Genomic DNA, 15,100 nt, shown 5'->3' on the forward strand with positions numbered 1-15,100 from the left:
CATTGGCAGCACTTGTACACTTCAAGCACAATGGGATTAGTTCAGAGGCCTATGGACTGAAAGCTTCAGCTAACCATTTGTTTATGAGGTGAGGTGGGGTGGGGTGAGGTAAATCGAACAAACCAACCTATATTGGCTGTTTTTTCAACTATTTAATATTTTTGTCCCAAAAGTTTTGTCTGTTGCACTCATGCGTAATTCACTCATTTTCACGTTGATCATACCTGAACAGGAGATTGACTTTGCTTGAAGGATGAAGGATTAACTATTATTTATCAAAAAATACAAAGGTGGTGATTTTGAGCCTGCGTTAACCACCTCAGGGATTGGCAACATGGCGGGGAAATCCCACGAAAATCGGGAAACGCCATTCTTGTCGGAGAGATTGTGTTTCCTGATTTTCCCCGCCCCTTGCTGGTGGCATCACAGGGTGCATGCCCACAAAGGGTGTGAATCGCATTTTAATAGGCTTACATCAATTTAAATATCATTAGCAGACACTCCACCACATGATTCCCCTCTCAAAATGTTCATACCTCACCGAACTGATGTCATGTTGGCCAGCAGGTTCGGCAAGATATAAGGCAGTTTCCTCTGGGGAGGGCAGGGGGGGGGTTAGGCAGAGGTACGTATAGCTCCCGGATGGAGAGGGTCATGCCCCTGGCACAGGTTGACGCTCCCAGGTTAGCACTGCCAGATTGACACTCCCAGTTGGCACTGGCAGATTAGCACATTGCCAGAGGACAGTGCTGGGGCATGTCCTAGTGGGAGCCCCATGGATGGTGGGGTGGGGTGGGGGGGGGGGGGTGGCGTAGAGCAGACACTGAGGGTGGGGGGGTGTGAGTGCCTGCTATTTTTCTGCTGTATTGGTGAGGGGTTGGAATGCCAATGAGGATTGTTGTGGAGCGGAGAGCCCCCAAACGTTCCGTGATGGGGTCTGTGGGCCATTCGGCTCAATGCTGATCAGGGCATCCTTTAAATATGGTACTCCGGCACCCCTGGGTAGTACCAGGATTCAAGTACAACAGTGTGTGCCTTGGAGGAGGACTTGTAGTTGATGGAGGAGGAGTTGTAGTTGGTGGAGGGGGGCTTGTAGTTGTTGGTGATCCCATGCCAGCTAGGTCGCAGGTTTGGAGAGTGCTGTCCAGGCCTTGGCAAATTGCTCCAGGGTATCTTGTAGATAATACATACTGCTGCCAGTGTGTGCTAGTGGTGGAGAGAGTGACTGTCTAATTTGGTGCCAATCAAGTGAGCTAGTTTGTCCTGGGTATTGTTGAGTTTCTTGAATGTTCTTGTAGCTGCACTCGTCCTGCCGTGTGAGGGGTATTCAGTGGTACCCCAGAAAGGTTGGAGGGGGGAAATGAATTTCACAATGTGAATCTCTCTATTCCTGTGTTATAAAAAAGAAGAGGTAGAGGATGGTTGTATAGAAGAGGCTACATAGGAGAGAAGCATCATGGATATTTGTTTCCGGCATGTCAATATCCATGCCGTGGAGATTACAGGCTTTACTTGGATTTCTGTTGCTGTCTTTGCCCCAAGGGGTTGAACTTTCCACTTCAGAGGCAATCCAGAAGTTGTCAGCTTCATTCTGAAGACCTACAGCACATTTCTAACTATTGTCTGTAGCATTGGAAGTGACCACCGTGCTGAATTGTTTGTGCCACCGGGTTCTTTCGGGAAATCTCGAATGATCCTTATTTCAGTATCAGACAGCAGTCTACACAAAGGGGGTCACGGATGATTTATTCAGGAAGCCCTTGCAGCTAGAGACAGAGAGAAAATAGTCATTCTAAAGCTGCCACAATCGCAAGGACCATTTGATAGAATAAGTGTGACTTTGAATGTTCCATATAACTACGCCACCCCCACTCTATATAATTAATAAGAATGGCTTTCATTCTACAAACATCCAGCTAGCGTCCAATGTCAGCCACCTTATCACACATGTCAATGTTCTGACCCAGGAAGTTGCAATGGCTCGTTTTATTGTGACAATTTCATCATACCTGCCATGGTGACCCAGAATCATGTATCAAGATGATAGTTTAGTGATCAGAAATATTTCCTGCAGCCATGGCTTGTGGCTTCAAGTAGCAAGGAGAAGACCAAATATAATGAGGCCCAAGGGAGCGCAATAATATTCAGAGAGCAGACTTGGAGGCATTTTGAAGTCTCGGTTTAGGTGCCTGGGTAAAACGTGCCATCCAGGCGAGCGGTCTCTGTGGATTTGCTGCTGTAAGACAATGCAGAAAGAGATACAACCTGCTAACACTGAAGGAAATAATGGCAGTATTTGAAGAATATAGACAAATCTCTTCATTTCCACATCTAGAGGAAGAGGGTGTTCAAGAAGGGTAGGAGATTGAGCCACAGAGCCAACAGCTTGCAGCCAGAGAAAAGCAGCAGTGACTAGTAGCCGACTGCTTTCCGCAAATAAAAGCCATGAAACAAAATAACATTTCTCCCCTTCCGACACATCCTGCCAATCCAACTGCCAGAAAGGTGACTTATTTTCCCAAAGGCTTCGGTAGTTTGTCTTGATGACTCAAGAGTCACGCTCACACATGTTATCATTTCAAGCCCACGACATAACCATTCACAGAAATGTTACTTTGAAGCCTATTCGGCCAAACAATTTTACTGCTCCAAAAGTTAATAAAAGCTTCCAATCACTTTGCACATTCTGACTGCCCATATTTTGTTTTACTACAGCTTTGACCCTCTGTGCCAGTTGTCTTACTTGTTTGAGATGCTAATCTCACACTTCGGGCAAGTTACTTCCTGGCTGATGTGAGGCTGAGCTTAGCTGGAGAGATCCTTCTGGAGCTTAGCTGCTGGTATTGAGGGACCTGCTTCTGGTCGCCAGATCCATGTATCGTCAATGAGTGACAGGCTTAAGTCTGAAACTCTCTCAGGTACTGGCATTGCAGGGGGTTTTAAATCAGTCAAATTGCCACTCTCATGAGGATCAATAACATAGAATTTACAGTGCAGAAGGAGGCCATTCGGCCCATCGAGCTGCACCGGCCCTTACAAGGAGCATCCTAACGAAGCCCATATCTACCCTATCTCCGCAACCCAGTAACCTCCACTTAACATGTTTTGGACATGAATGGCAATTTAGCCTGGCCAATCCACCTAACCCGCATATCTTTGGACTGTGGGAGGAAACCGGAGCACCCGAAGGAAACCCACGCAGACACGGGGAGAAAGTGCAGACTCTGGACAGAGAGTGACCCAGCCAGGAATCGAACCTGGGACCCTGGAACTGTGAAGCAACTGTGCTAACTACTATGCCACCGTGCTGCCCAACATGTGTCAGATGTGCTATCAGTTGGTGTCAATAGAGACTGAAGAGTCTGGAAGCTCTGTGAAAATGTTCTGTTCAGGCAAACGCTCAAAGCATCTATTGAAGCAGTGGTAGCTGCCATTCTGGAAGCCACCCACCTTTGCCACAGCTTTTTCTGGTGTCGTTTCGCTGCAGAAATCTCCTAGACTGTCACTCTCCTAGGTGCTGTGCATGTCCTGCAATATGGTGTAAATGCATATCATGGGATTGTTCCACTTCTTCCTCTCTTTAGCAAATGCAATGAAACCCTAACCCTGCATGAGATCTACGATCAGAATCATCTTTCGAAAAGCTGAGCCACTGAGGTCACAGTCCCTAAACTCTTCAGCCAAATGATATCATTTCTACGCCCTCTGTAACGGGATGGCACACCCCTCTCCAATTTTCAGGTTATCACATCCGCTCATGCTTGAGGCTTCACCCAGCCATACTCTTCAGACTTATTTACTCAGAGATTTTTTGCCGAGGCAGATAAGATTTTATAACTGTGTTTGTGAAGGTGTGGCATTATTAATCTTGATGACCCTGGCTACTCCTCCGAGTGACTGATTTCAACTACTGTTTCCAAGTCATCTATGATCTCAAAAACAGAGAGGCTTGTCCAGCTGTGTCAACACTAAAATGACTCCTAGAAGATATAGGAGTTAAAAGGGAATGTTTCATCTCTGTCTCCTAAACCCTTGCTGTTTGTGTGCCTATGAACTGCAAACTTCCTTCTTGTATGCTGCAAAGCATCTGTTCCTCCTCCAACTGTTGTGCCTCCTGGTCCTACAAAAGAGAGTAGAAAAACTATCTGTCGATCTTTATCATTTTCCTCTTCAGAGTTGTCTTTACTTGGCAGAAAGCCAACGCATTCTCCTCACTCAATTCACAGGTAAAATCACTGTCAGGGCCCATTGATATAATTGGAGCCTAATTAGCACTCAGGATTATGACCCCATTGGCTTCTAACAGATGGCTTAGATACCAGTCCAGAGTCATCCATTAAAGTAAAACCAGTCGGGCTCTGGGTAAGCAACCCAAGACATTTTAACTGTCCAGCTGCATGGTTTCAATGCTGGGTAGGTAGAGTTAAAATGTACCACTCTATCCATAATCTTTATGGAATTTTTAAACCACCATTTGAAATTATTCATTTTACAAATGTGGCCCAAGTATCATTATTGTAGACAAGAGGGACACCAGTGGATGCAGTCAGCAATATTTATACTGTTTGAAGTTGCATTCGTTAGTCCACTGGCATGGTGGCATAGTGGTTAGCACTGTTGCCTCACCGCGCCAGGGACCCGGTTCTTTTCGCACTTGGGTGATTTTGTGGGTTTCCTCTGTGTGCTCCGATTTCTTCCCACAGTACAAACAATGTGCAGGTTAGGTGCCCCTTTGTGTCCAAAAGGTTATGGGGTTATGGGGAGAGGTTGGGGGACTGGGCCTGAGTAGGGTGCTCTTTCAGAGGGTTGGTGCAGACTCGATGGGCCAAATGGCCTCCTTCTGCACTGTAGGGATTCTATTATTCTAATCCACAGGCTATGGAAAAGAAACTGCAGTGCAAATTCCCATTGCGTCTGGAATCAATGAGTGCCAGGATCACCTGTCCATTAGTCAGCGTGTTCTGCGATGGCTATCTTGCATTTTCTTTATTCATTTATGGGTCAGCATTTATTGCCCATCTCTAATTGCCCTCGAGCTTCTTTCTTGAATCGCTACAGATCCTGAGATGTTGGTATACCCACAGTTCCAATAAGAAGGGAATTCCAGGATTTTGACCCTGCGGCAGTGAAGGAACGGTCATATATTTCCAAGTCAGGATGGTGAGTGACTGGGAAGGGAACCTCCAGGTTGTGGTGTTCCCATGTATCTGCTGCCCTGTCCTTCTAGATGGTAGTGGTTGCGGATTTAGAAGAGGTTGTCTAAGGAACCTGGTTAGGTCCCAGTATTTTGTCACTATAGTCTATTGCTCAATCATATAAACAATTATTTGGACAAAGTCCTTGGGCGGGATTCTCCATCGGTGCTCGGCAGTGGTTTCTTTATTCAGAATGTTGTTGATTGTTTTAGAATATTATGGATTGTCTCAGCTGCTGGGGTGGAATTTCTCACAGTTGTCAAAGTTGAGCTGAGTTTTCAGAACAGGCTGTTGAATGTGAAATTACCTGATGTTTCCTCAGTGAGGTGGAAGTTCAAATATTTATTTCTTTGTACTTACAGAGCACTAGCCTGACAGGAAAAAGGCTTAAACAATTTCTGCATACTTGGAATAAAGCAGCAGTTGCTGAGTCAATTCAATTGATATTTTGTTACCTCTCCCATTGAAGGTATGTTTTCACCACTCTTAATTTGTATGTCTGCAACTATATCTCAAAAAACAATGAGCATATTTTAAGAAAACTTGGGACACCGGTGGGGCATGGCACAAGGAAGAATCCCAGAATTGTTTTAAGGATGTGTTAACATTCGGAGATAGGGCAAAATAAACTTTTCAATTATTTATTTCAAAACAATGATAAATTGCTTGAGAAGTCACATGCATTTACACAAGCAAATTTACTGATTTTATTGGCAAATGTTCCTGATCTGGATAACTTTTGGGATTCTAAGATCATTTATACACACGTGGTTAATAACTTTGAGTTAAAAACAATGTGGCGGAGGTACTGACCACGCCCCTCACTTGTTAGCACCTGTTTTTCAACTGAATAGAATTTCTTTTCTTGTTGATTTTCCTCATTTGTAGATTCTGAAGATGTCTGCTTGCTGTCCCTGTGGCGAAGATGTGTCTATTCCAAGCTGGGCTTATGGTGTTCCCTGAATTCTATAACTCTATGCTGTGAATGGTGAAGATTTGATAATACAAACCTACTGGACAGAGACGGAGTTACAATGAAACACATTGTGCCTAACCACAGGTCCCTGACCAATGGGACAACCCTAAGCCAGGTCGATGCACTGGGCATCCAATCGGAGGCTGATTACTCTACATTGGCTGGCAGGTTCAACAAACACAAATGAGCCTAACAGGAGCAAATGTAGAGCAAAATCAGACACTGATTGGTGAGACTGAAAGAGCGGGGAAACTGGCAATAAACGGTTAACTTGAGGTGTGCGCGCACAAGACCACAACAAGAGGTGAGGCAGAGGCTTCTGAGGATCATGTTATCAGGAGCCGAGCAGGTTTGTGCCAGGCATCCATACTACTAGACCCAGGCCAGCAACAGTGAAACCTGACTGCCAAATCATCCACGAGGAATGTATACGGCATGCTTGCCTTCATCGGCCATGCATTGAGTACAAGAGTTGGCAGGTCATGTTATAGTTGTATATACCTTTAGTTAGGCCACATTTGGAATATTGCAAGCAGTTCTGGTAGCCACACTACCAGAAGGACGCGGATGCTTTGAAGAGTGCAAAGAAGATTTACCAGGATGTTGCCTGCTTCTGGAGTGTGTTAGCTATGAGGAGAGGTTGAATAAACACGGATTTTTCTTTTTTGAAAGATGGAGGCTCAGGGGAAACCTGATTGAGGTCTACAAAATTACATAGAACAGTACAGCACAGAACAGGCCCTTCGGCCCTCAATGTTGTGCCGAGCCATGAATTACCCTACTCAAACCCACGTATCCACCCTATACCCGTAACCCAACAACCCCCCCCTTAACCTTACTTTTATTAGGACACTACGGGCAATTTAGCATGGCCAATCCACCTAACCCGCACATCTTTGGACTGTGGGAGGAAACCGGAGCACCCGGAGGAAACCCACGCACACAGGGGGAGGACGTGCAGACTCCACACAGACAGTGACCCAGCCGGGAATCGAACCTGGGACCCTGGAGCTGTGAAGCATTTATGCTAACCACCATGCTACCCTGCTGCCCCTATGAGAATTATGAGAAGTATTATGAGAAATTATGAGAAGTATAGACAGGGTGAATAATCACAAGTTTTTTTCCCAGATTGGAAGACTCAATTACAAGGGGAACAGTTTCAAGGTGAGAGGGGGAAAGTTTAGGGGAGATGTGCGAGAAACGTTTTTCATGCAGAGGGTGGTGGGTACCTGGAACGTGTTGCCAGTGGAAGTGGTGGAGGCAGAGATGATAGCAACGTTTAAGATGCATCTTGATAGACACATGAACGGGTGAGGAATGGAAGAATATAGAGCATTTAAGCAATAAATTGTCGGTCTAAATAAGGAATCTGGATCGGCGTTGGTTTGGTGGGTTGAAGGGCCTGTTCCTGAGCTGCAATGTTCTTTGTTCTTTGAGGTCAACTGTTGAACAGGTGGGGTGAGCAGGTTTGCATTGGGGGGGCGGCACGAGCAGACCTAGGCAGCAACAGGCGGGCATTGACAACCCACAGCAAGGGAGAGGTGTGATGAACGAGGCAGACTGCCTTGAAGACCCCCAGGCGAGTGAATTGAGTGAGATTGTGAGAACAGCAGAGTGTGAGGGGTGGGTTGAATGTGAGGGGATGGGGTGGGAGGGAAGACTGTGAGGGGAAAAGAGTGTGTGAGGGTGTTAGTTTACAGACTTGTAGGGAAGGAGAGGGTGTGAGAGCCAGGTTGCATTTTGGAGGGAGGGGAATTTATGATGGGGTTGGGGTCCAGAGAGAGTATGAGTTTGTGAGGGGAATTGGCAGGAGGACAGTAGAGTGAATGTTGTTTGAAATCCATGATGAGAATCACGGTTTCATAGTTAAAGGATTCATCCAATTTTTGCAGAGCTCGAACCGATAAAAACTTGGGATTGGCTGTGCAAACCACCCCCCCCCCCCCGCTCTTTCAGATACTTTATTAGCTGGTTTAGCTCACTCAGCTAAATCGCTGGCTTTTAAAGCTGACCAAGCAGGCCAGCAGCACGGTTCGATTCCCGTACCAGCCTCCCCGGACAGGCGCCGGAATGTGGCGACTAGGGGCTTTTCACAGTAACTTCATTGAAGCCTACTCGCGACAATAAGCGATTTTCATTTCATTTCTTTTCATAAAATCAAGATTAGCTTCTTTAGAAAATGCAGAAAACAAGAGGACGAAGCTGGGGAAAAAGATCTATGCCCACTGCTCTGCCCTATCCCCACAACCCTGCGCATTGATCATGGCCAATACACCTAACCTGCACATTTTTGGAGACTAAGGGGCAATTTAGCATGGCCAATCCACCTAACCTGCATATCTTTTGACACTAAGGGGAAATTTAGCATGGCCAATCTACCGAGCCTGCGCATCTTTGGACTGAGGGAAGAAACTTGAGCACCCGAAGGAAACCCACATGGGGAGAACAGACAATCATCCAAAACTATAATAGAACCTGGGTCCCTGGCACTGTGAGGCAGCAGTCCTTTCAAACCTCATATTAAAGTTATGTGTGTGTTCATTCAAAGATGTAAATTATCTGGAAGATTTGATTCTGAACTATCGGTTCAGTTTGGACAGGAGTGTTCTTATTGGTGAAAAGTCAGACTTCTGTCTTTGGGACTATCTCTAAGAGGGTATGATGAGTCATTATTGTCAAATCGAAGAGGTAAGCTTTTGGTCTGCCTTGAATATCTCAGTGAATTTGATGAGCATCCTAAAGAGCATTTGAAAAGTTTTTGTGCCTCAGGGAAGGCCAACATTTTTATGCACCAAACCTACGATGACCATTATAATGGTAGAGTGATTCAGAAACCAATTCACTAATGAAGTAAAATATGCCAAATACTATTCCATAACTGTTGATTCAACACCAGATGTGCGCCAATTAACATTAATTTTAAGATATGTGGCCAGTGATGGGGAGTTGTAGAACCATTTCTGTTTTGTCCAGCTACAACCCTACGCTTTTGAGTGCCTGGAGACAACTGTTTTTGAAATCATTGTAAATTTAGGTTTAGACATCAAAAACTGTCATGGGCAGCGCTTCAATAATGCTACAAATATGACAGGAAAATATTCAGGTATGTAAGCAAGGTTGAACAATGCAAGCCCCTGGGAATTATTCATTCCATGTTCCAGTCAATCTTTGAATCTAATCTGCAGCTGCGGCTGAATCCTGTGAGGGAGCTGTACATTTTTTTTACTTTGTTGAAAACGTGTATGCCTTGTTTTGGTTTTCACGCAAATGTTACAATCAAGCTTGGAGCAGGCATATGGAAAACATTTAACAGTCACAAGCATTTGTGACACCAGGAGCTCATGTGAATGCTGTTTTGGCTTTGGAAATTAACCATATTAGACATATACACATCAAATTCAGAAAAAAAACATGTTTGAAAGCTGAAGCAAAATCTTTAGCAGAGAAGTTTGAAAGGTACAATATTGCTGTTTTTACACTTTTATGCAAAGAATTAATAGCATCAGCAAATCGCAGCAAAATATTGATATAATATAATTGAATGCTGCACAATTGTTAGCCTCAGTTAAACGTTTTGTCATGGAAGTTTGAAATGACTATAGCTCGGTGGAAGCAGAGGCACCAACATTAACAAAAGATATAAGTCCCTCTGATGATGAGAAGTGTTCAAGACATAGAAAGTTATATGAAACTAGTGACAATTAAATTACTTTAAAATTAAAAAGAGAAGATCATCATTGAGACTGCCAAAGTTATTTGTGACACAAAAATGATGCAATAGCAGATTAGAAGTAAATCTCTGAAGAAAACTGTTGATTTATTTTGCCATCTTCTTTAGTGAGGTTTGGATGAAAATGCTAAAAACAAAACACTGCAGTAAAATATTAAGTGAATTTTATCGGGAGGACAGAGACACAAATCTTTTTGAAGATGAAGTGAAACAATTCATTCATTTCATCGAGAATGATGAGCTCTGTGCTTTAAGATCATCAGCTGATTTGTACAGACTTGTACGCGATGGTTTGCAGATGTGGAAACCATTCTGAAAACGTTTTTAATCATACCTGTCATAAATGTTTCCAGTGGGTATTCTTTTTCTGTATTGTAAAGAGTTTAAACTTATTTGTGAAGTATGATGAATGAGGACCATTTGACAAGTTCAGCCATATTGAGTATTAAAAGTGCATCTTTAGGGCAGCACGGTGGCACAGTGGTTAGCATTGCTGTCTACGGCGCTGAGGACCTGGGTTCGAATCCCGGCCCTGGGTCACTGTCTGTGAGGAGTTTGCACATTCTCCCCGTGTCTGTGTGGGTTTCGCCCCCACAACCCAAAGATGTGCAGGGTAGGTGGATTGGCCACGTTAAATTGCCCCTTAATTGGAAAAAATAATTGGGTACTCTAAAGTTTTTTTTTTAAAGTGCATCTTTACAGGATTTTACCTCTGATAATGTTATTGATGATTTTGTGAAGAGAAAGTGTAGAAAAATAAGTGTAGAGAAAACTGTCCAAATTGCCACGCCAACAGGGGATGAAACAAGAAAATCTCAAAAATTAGTCCCTCTTCCATATTCTCATTTAAATTCTGTTTTTCAAAATGGACCATTGCTGGTTTGATATATGGTTACAGCTAGCTGGCCACATTCTGGTAGTTCGAACAACATCAGTGTCAAGACTGGCCTTCAGAAAGTCTCTGGAACAAAGAATGAAATCTTGCCAGATAAAGATACTGATATTGGACTTGAACTCACTGGACACTCCACTCATGTACATTTACGGCAATAACATATTTGATTTGTGAGAGGAAGCAAGGGAGTTCACTTTTATTTTTGAAACTGAATGAGACTTTGTGAAATATACTGAATGCAGCACATGTATCTTGTTGATTGGAGTATTTGTTCATGCACTGGATTGGGTATAATCAGATGATCTTTCCATCTCGTTGCTCATCAGCAAGTTCTATGTTTGATTGCGTCAAGATTCACAAATTGCAATATTTCCCATCTTTACCATCATTCTGACAAGAGGTAAGCTTGGATTTCAACTCAGCAATTATTCATACAAGTGTATTTTTATAAGTTAAAAAGCAGTGACCAATTTGTGTATTTTTGTGGCTTCCGCCTTTGGCTTGTTTGGGGTGGGTGGGAGGAGTGTGAGGTTGGGGGGGGGGGGGGGGCCGGAGAACCCATAATTGAAGGTGAGGGCCGTCATAATATCCACTCATGTATATGATGAGATGCAGACAGGCAGTGTTTGACACATAGGATGACCTATAAGCACACAACATAGTACAGCCAATCACCAGATAGGGCACTACCACTATAAAGCCAGAGGGCACTAGGTTTCCCACTCTCTCAGGACCCAGCTACTGAGACAGTCAGAGTCCACGAGCTAGCAAGTGCAAACACCATGCGGTAGCAAGTAAGTCTGGTCAGGCTACTACAAGGTCACCAGTCAGATCAGTATAGTGTCGACCCACAGCTGAATATGTATAGCAGTTCTATAGTTGAATAAAACAGTGTTGGGTCTTCTCCCATGTCAGCTGTCTGTTTCTAACTTCCCTGCATCGAGTGCATCCGCATCGAACCAACCTGCCTAACACATCATGGTACCAGAGTTGTACTGATCTTGACGGACCTACCTCGAGTGAATCAGCATTGACCTGCAAGCAGCCATCCAGCGAAATGAAATACATCCAGCCTCCTCCGCAACTCCGCATCTCCGGCAACCTCGGCGCCAACTGGAAAATCTTCAAGCAAAAGTTCCTCTTGTACATCGAGGCCTCCGACCTCGAGGCAGCATCGGATCCAAGGAAGATCGTGCTATTTCTCTCCACTGCGGGGGATCACGCCATCCATATCTACAACTCCCTTACGTTTGCCGACGGCGAAGACTAAACGAAATTCAAAACAGTCCTGCTGAAGTTCGACAGCCACTGCGACATTGAGGTGAATGAGAGCTTTGAACGGTACAACTTCCAGCAGAGGCTTCAGGATTAGGATTAACCTTTTCACTCCTTCTTGACCCATCTCCGCAGTCATGTAACTATGACTCAACGGTTGATTCCATGAACTGGGATCAAATCGTTTTCGGGGTCCACTCCAACTCCCTGCGGCAGCAGCTCCTTAAAAGCAAACAGTTGACCCTCTCTGTCGCTATTGAGACGTGTGTTGTCCATGAGCATGCCAAGAATCATTACTCCCATATCAGGGCGGCGGAAACTGCAAAGCTGGCCTCCCACGAGGCAGAAAGGGTGCAGGCCATTGCACAGATGCAGGGCCTGAACATCGAGGAGAGTGGCCGTTTAGCGCGCTTTTCCCGGATCCCTGCGCATGCGCGCCATGACCGAGTGGACGACGAGACCGACAACCCGACTGTGCAGGTGCGTACGTCGACAGACCGCACTGCACATGCGCGATGGCGCATGGAACGCGCTGACGTCAGCGTCATGACGTGTCCGAATTGTGGCTCCGCCCTCTTAAAGCGGCAATGTCCGGCAAAAGGACACTGATGTTTCCAGTGTGGCAAGCTTGCCCACTACGCAGCCCTTTGCAGATCTGCTCCACCGCTCAGCAGCCAGCGATCCCAGCTGCGGCACAGAAGTGTCTGCTTAATACAGAAAGGCATGCCAGATTCTGATCCCGACAGCCCAACGGACCCTGATGCTGACTGCCTCAAGTCTCCATATCGGGTGGGCATCATAACCACACATGGGCTGGCCTCCACCACACCTGCGCAACGCCTCTCGATCCTCAGTGTGGATCGAGACGACGAGAGGTGTGCTGTCTATCATAATATACATCCATAGAACATAGAACAGTACAGCACAGAACAGGCCCTTCGGCCCTCGATGTTGTGCCGAGCAATGATCACCCTACTCAAACCCACGTATCCACCTATACCCGTAACCCAACAACCCCCCCCCCCCTTAACCTTACTTTTTAGGACACTACGGGCAATTTAGCATGGCCAATCCACCTAACCCGCACATCTTTGGACTGTGGGAGGAAACCGGAGCACCCGGAGGAAACCCACGCACACACGGGGAGGACGTGCAGACTCCACACAGACAGTGACCCAGCCGGGAACTGAACCTGGGACCCTGGAGCTGTGAAGCATTTATGCTAACCACCATGCTACCGTGCTGCCCCATGTATCCATGTATATGATGGAGTGCAGACTGGCAGTGATTGACACACAGGATGACCAGTGAGCACACAGAACACAGCAGCCAATCACCAGACAGGACACGACCACTATAAAGCCAGAAGGCACCAGTTTTCCCGCTCTCTTGGGATCCAGCCTCTGAGACAGTCAGAGCTCGTGAGCAGCAGCTAGTACAAACACCATGTGGTCGTCAGTTAGTCTGGTCAGGCTAGCCTCAGGTCTCCAGTCAACTCAGCATAGTGTCAACCCACAGTTAACCATGTAATATAGTTAGATGTTAAATAAAATCGTGTTGCATCTCATCAAGTGTTGGAAGCCTGTCTCTCTCTACACTGCATCAAACGCAGTCCACATGGACCCAACTTACCCAACACATCACTGTCCTCACAGTTAACAAGGCTCACATCCGATTTAAACTGGACACCGGCACGTCTGCGAACCTCATCTCACAATCCGACCTCGACACCATCCAGGCCCGACCAAGCATTCTTCCACCGGCCTGCCAGCTCCTTGACTACAATGGCAATGCCATAGCTGCCAGTGGCTCGTGTCAACTAGGGGTATCCAACAAGTCGATCAAGGCAACATTACGGTTTGAAATTGTCAGGGCGTCCCAGCTCGTGCTCGCGCCTGCAAGCCTCTGAACCTGGTTCAGCGAGTCCACACCATGTCATCGTCACCGGCGACAGCCTCGCCCGATGGAAATTTGCAAGCCGACATAGACGACATTATCACAGCGTATTTGATGGAATGGGCACACTCCCGTACCGATATAAAATCCTGCTCAAGCCAAACGCCACCCCTGTAATTCAGGTACCACGCCGGGTGCCGGCGCCCCTCAAGGATCGTCTGAAAAAGCAACTACAAGACCTCCAAGACCAGGGCATCATCTCAAAGGTCACAGAGCCAACAGACTGGGTTAGCTCCATGGCCTGCGTAAAGCATCCATCAGGGGAGCTCCGCATTTGCATTGATCCTAAGGATCTAAACCGCAACATCATGCGGGAGCATTATCCGATCCCGAAACGTGAAGAGTTGACCAGTGAGATGGCTCATGCCAAATTCTTCACTAAGCTGAACGCCTCCCGGGGCTTTTGGCAAATACAGCTGGACACATCCAGTCGCAAGCTGTGCACGTTCAACATCCCATTCGGTCGCTACTACTACAAACGCATGCCTTTCGGCATCATATCTGCCTCCGAAGTGTTTCACCGCATCGTGGAGCAGATGATGGAGGGCATCGAGGGGGTGCGAGTATACGTGGACAACGTGATTATCTGGTCCACAACGCCCCAGAACACATCGCTCGCCTCAAGCAGGTCTTCCAGCGAATTCATGAACATGGTCTCCAGCTCAACAGGGCCAAGTGGTCATTTGGTCAATCAGATATTAAGTTTCTAGGTGACCACATCTCGCAGCAGGGTGTGCGGCCAGACGCCGACAAGGTCTTGGCGATCAACGCCATGAAAACCCCGAAGGACAAGAAGGCGGTCCTCCGCTTCCTCGGGATGGTCAACTTTCTCGGGAAGTTCATTCCCAATATGGCATCCCACACCACGGCCCTCCGCCATCTCGTCAAGAAGTCAACGGAATTCCAGTGGCTGCCCACACATGAAGCGGAATGGCGTAAGCTGAAGGCAAAGCTCACCATAGCCCCAGTTCTAGCGTTTTTCGACCCAACCAAGGAAACCAAGATATCAACTGATGCAAGCCAGGACGGCATTGGGGCGGTGCTCCTCCAGCAAGATGACTCCTCGTCCT

This window comes from Scyliorhinus canicula, chromosome 16 (assembly GCF_902713615.1).
Source record: "Scyliorhinus canicula chromosome 16, sScyCan1.1, whole genome shotgun sequence".
In the NCBI taxonomy this organism is placed as follows: domain Eukaryota; kingdom Metazoa; phylum Chordata; class Chondrichthyes; order Carcharhiniformes; family Scyliorhinidae; genus Scyliorhinus; species Scyliorhinus canicula.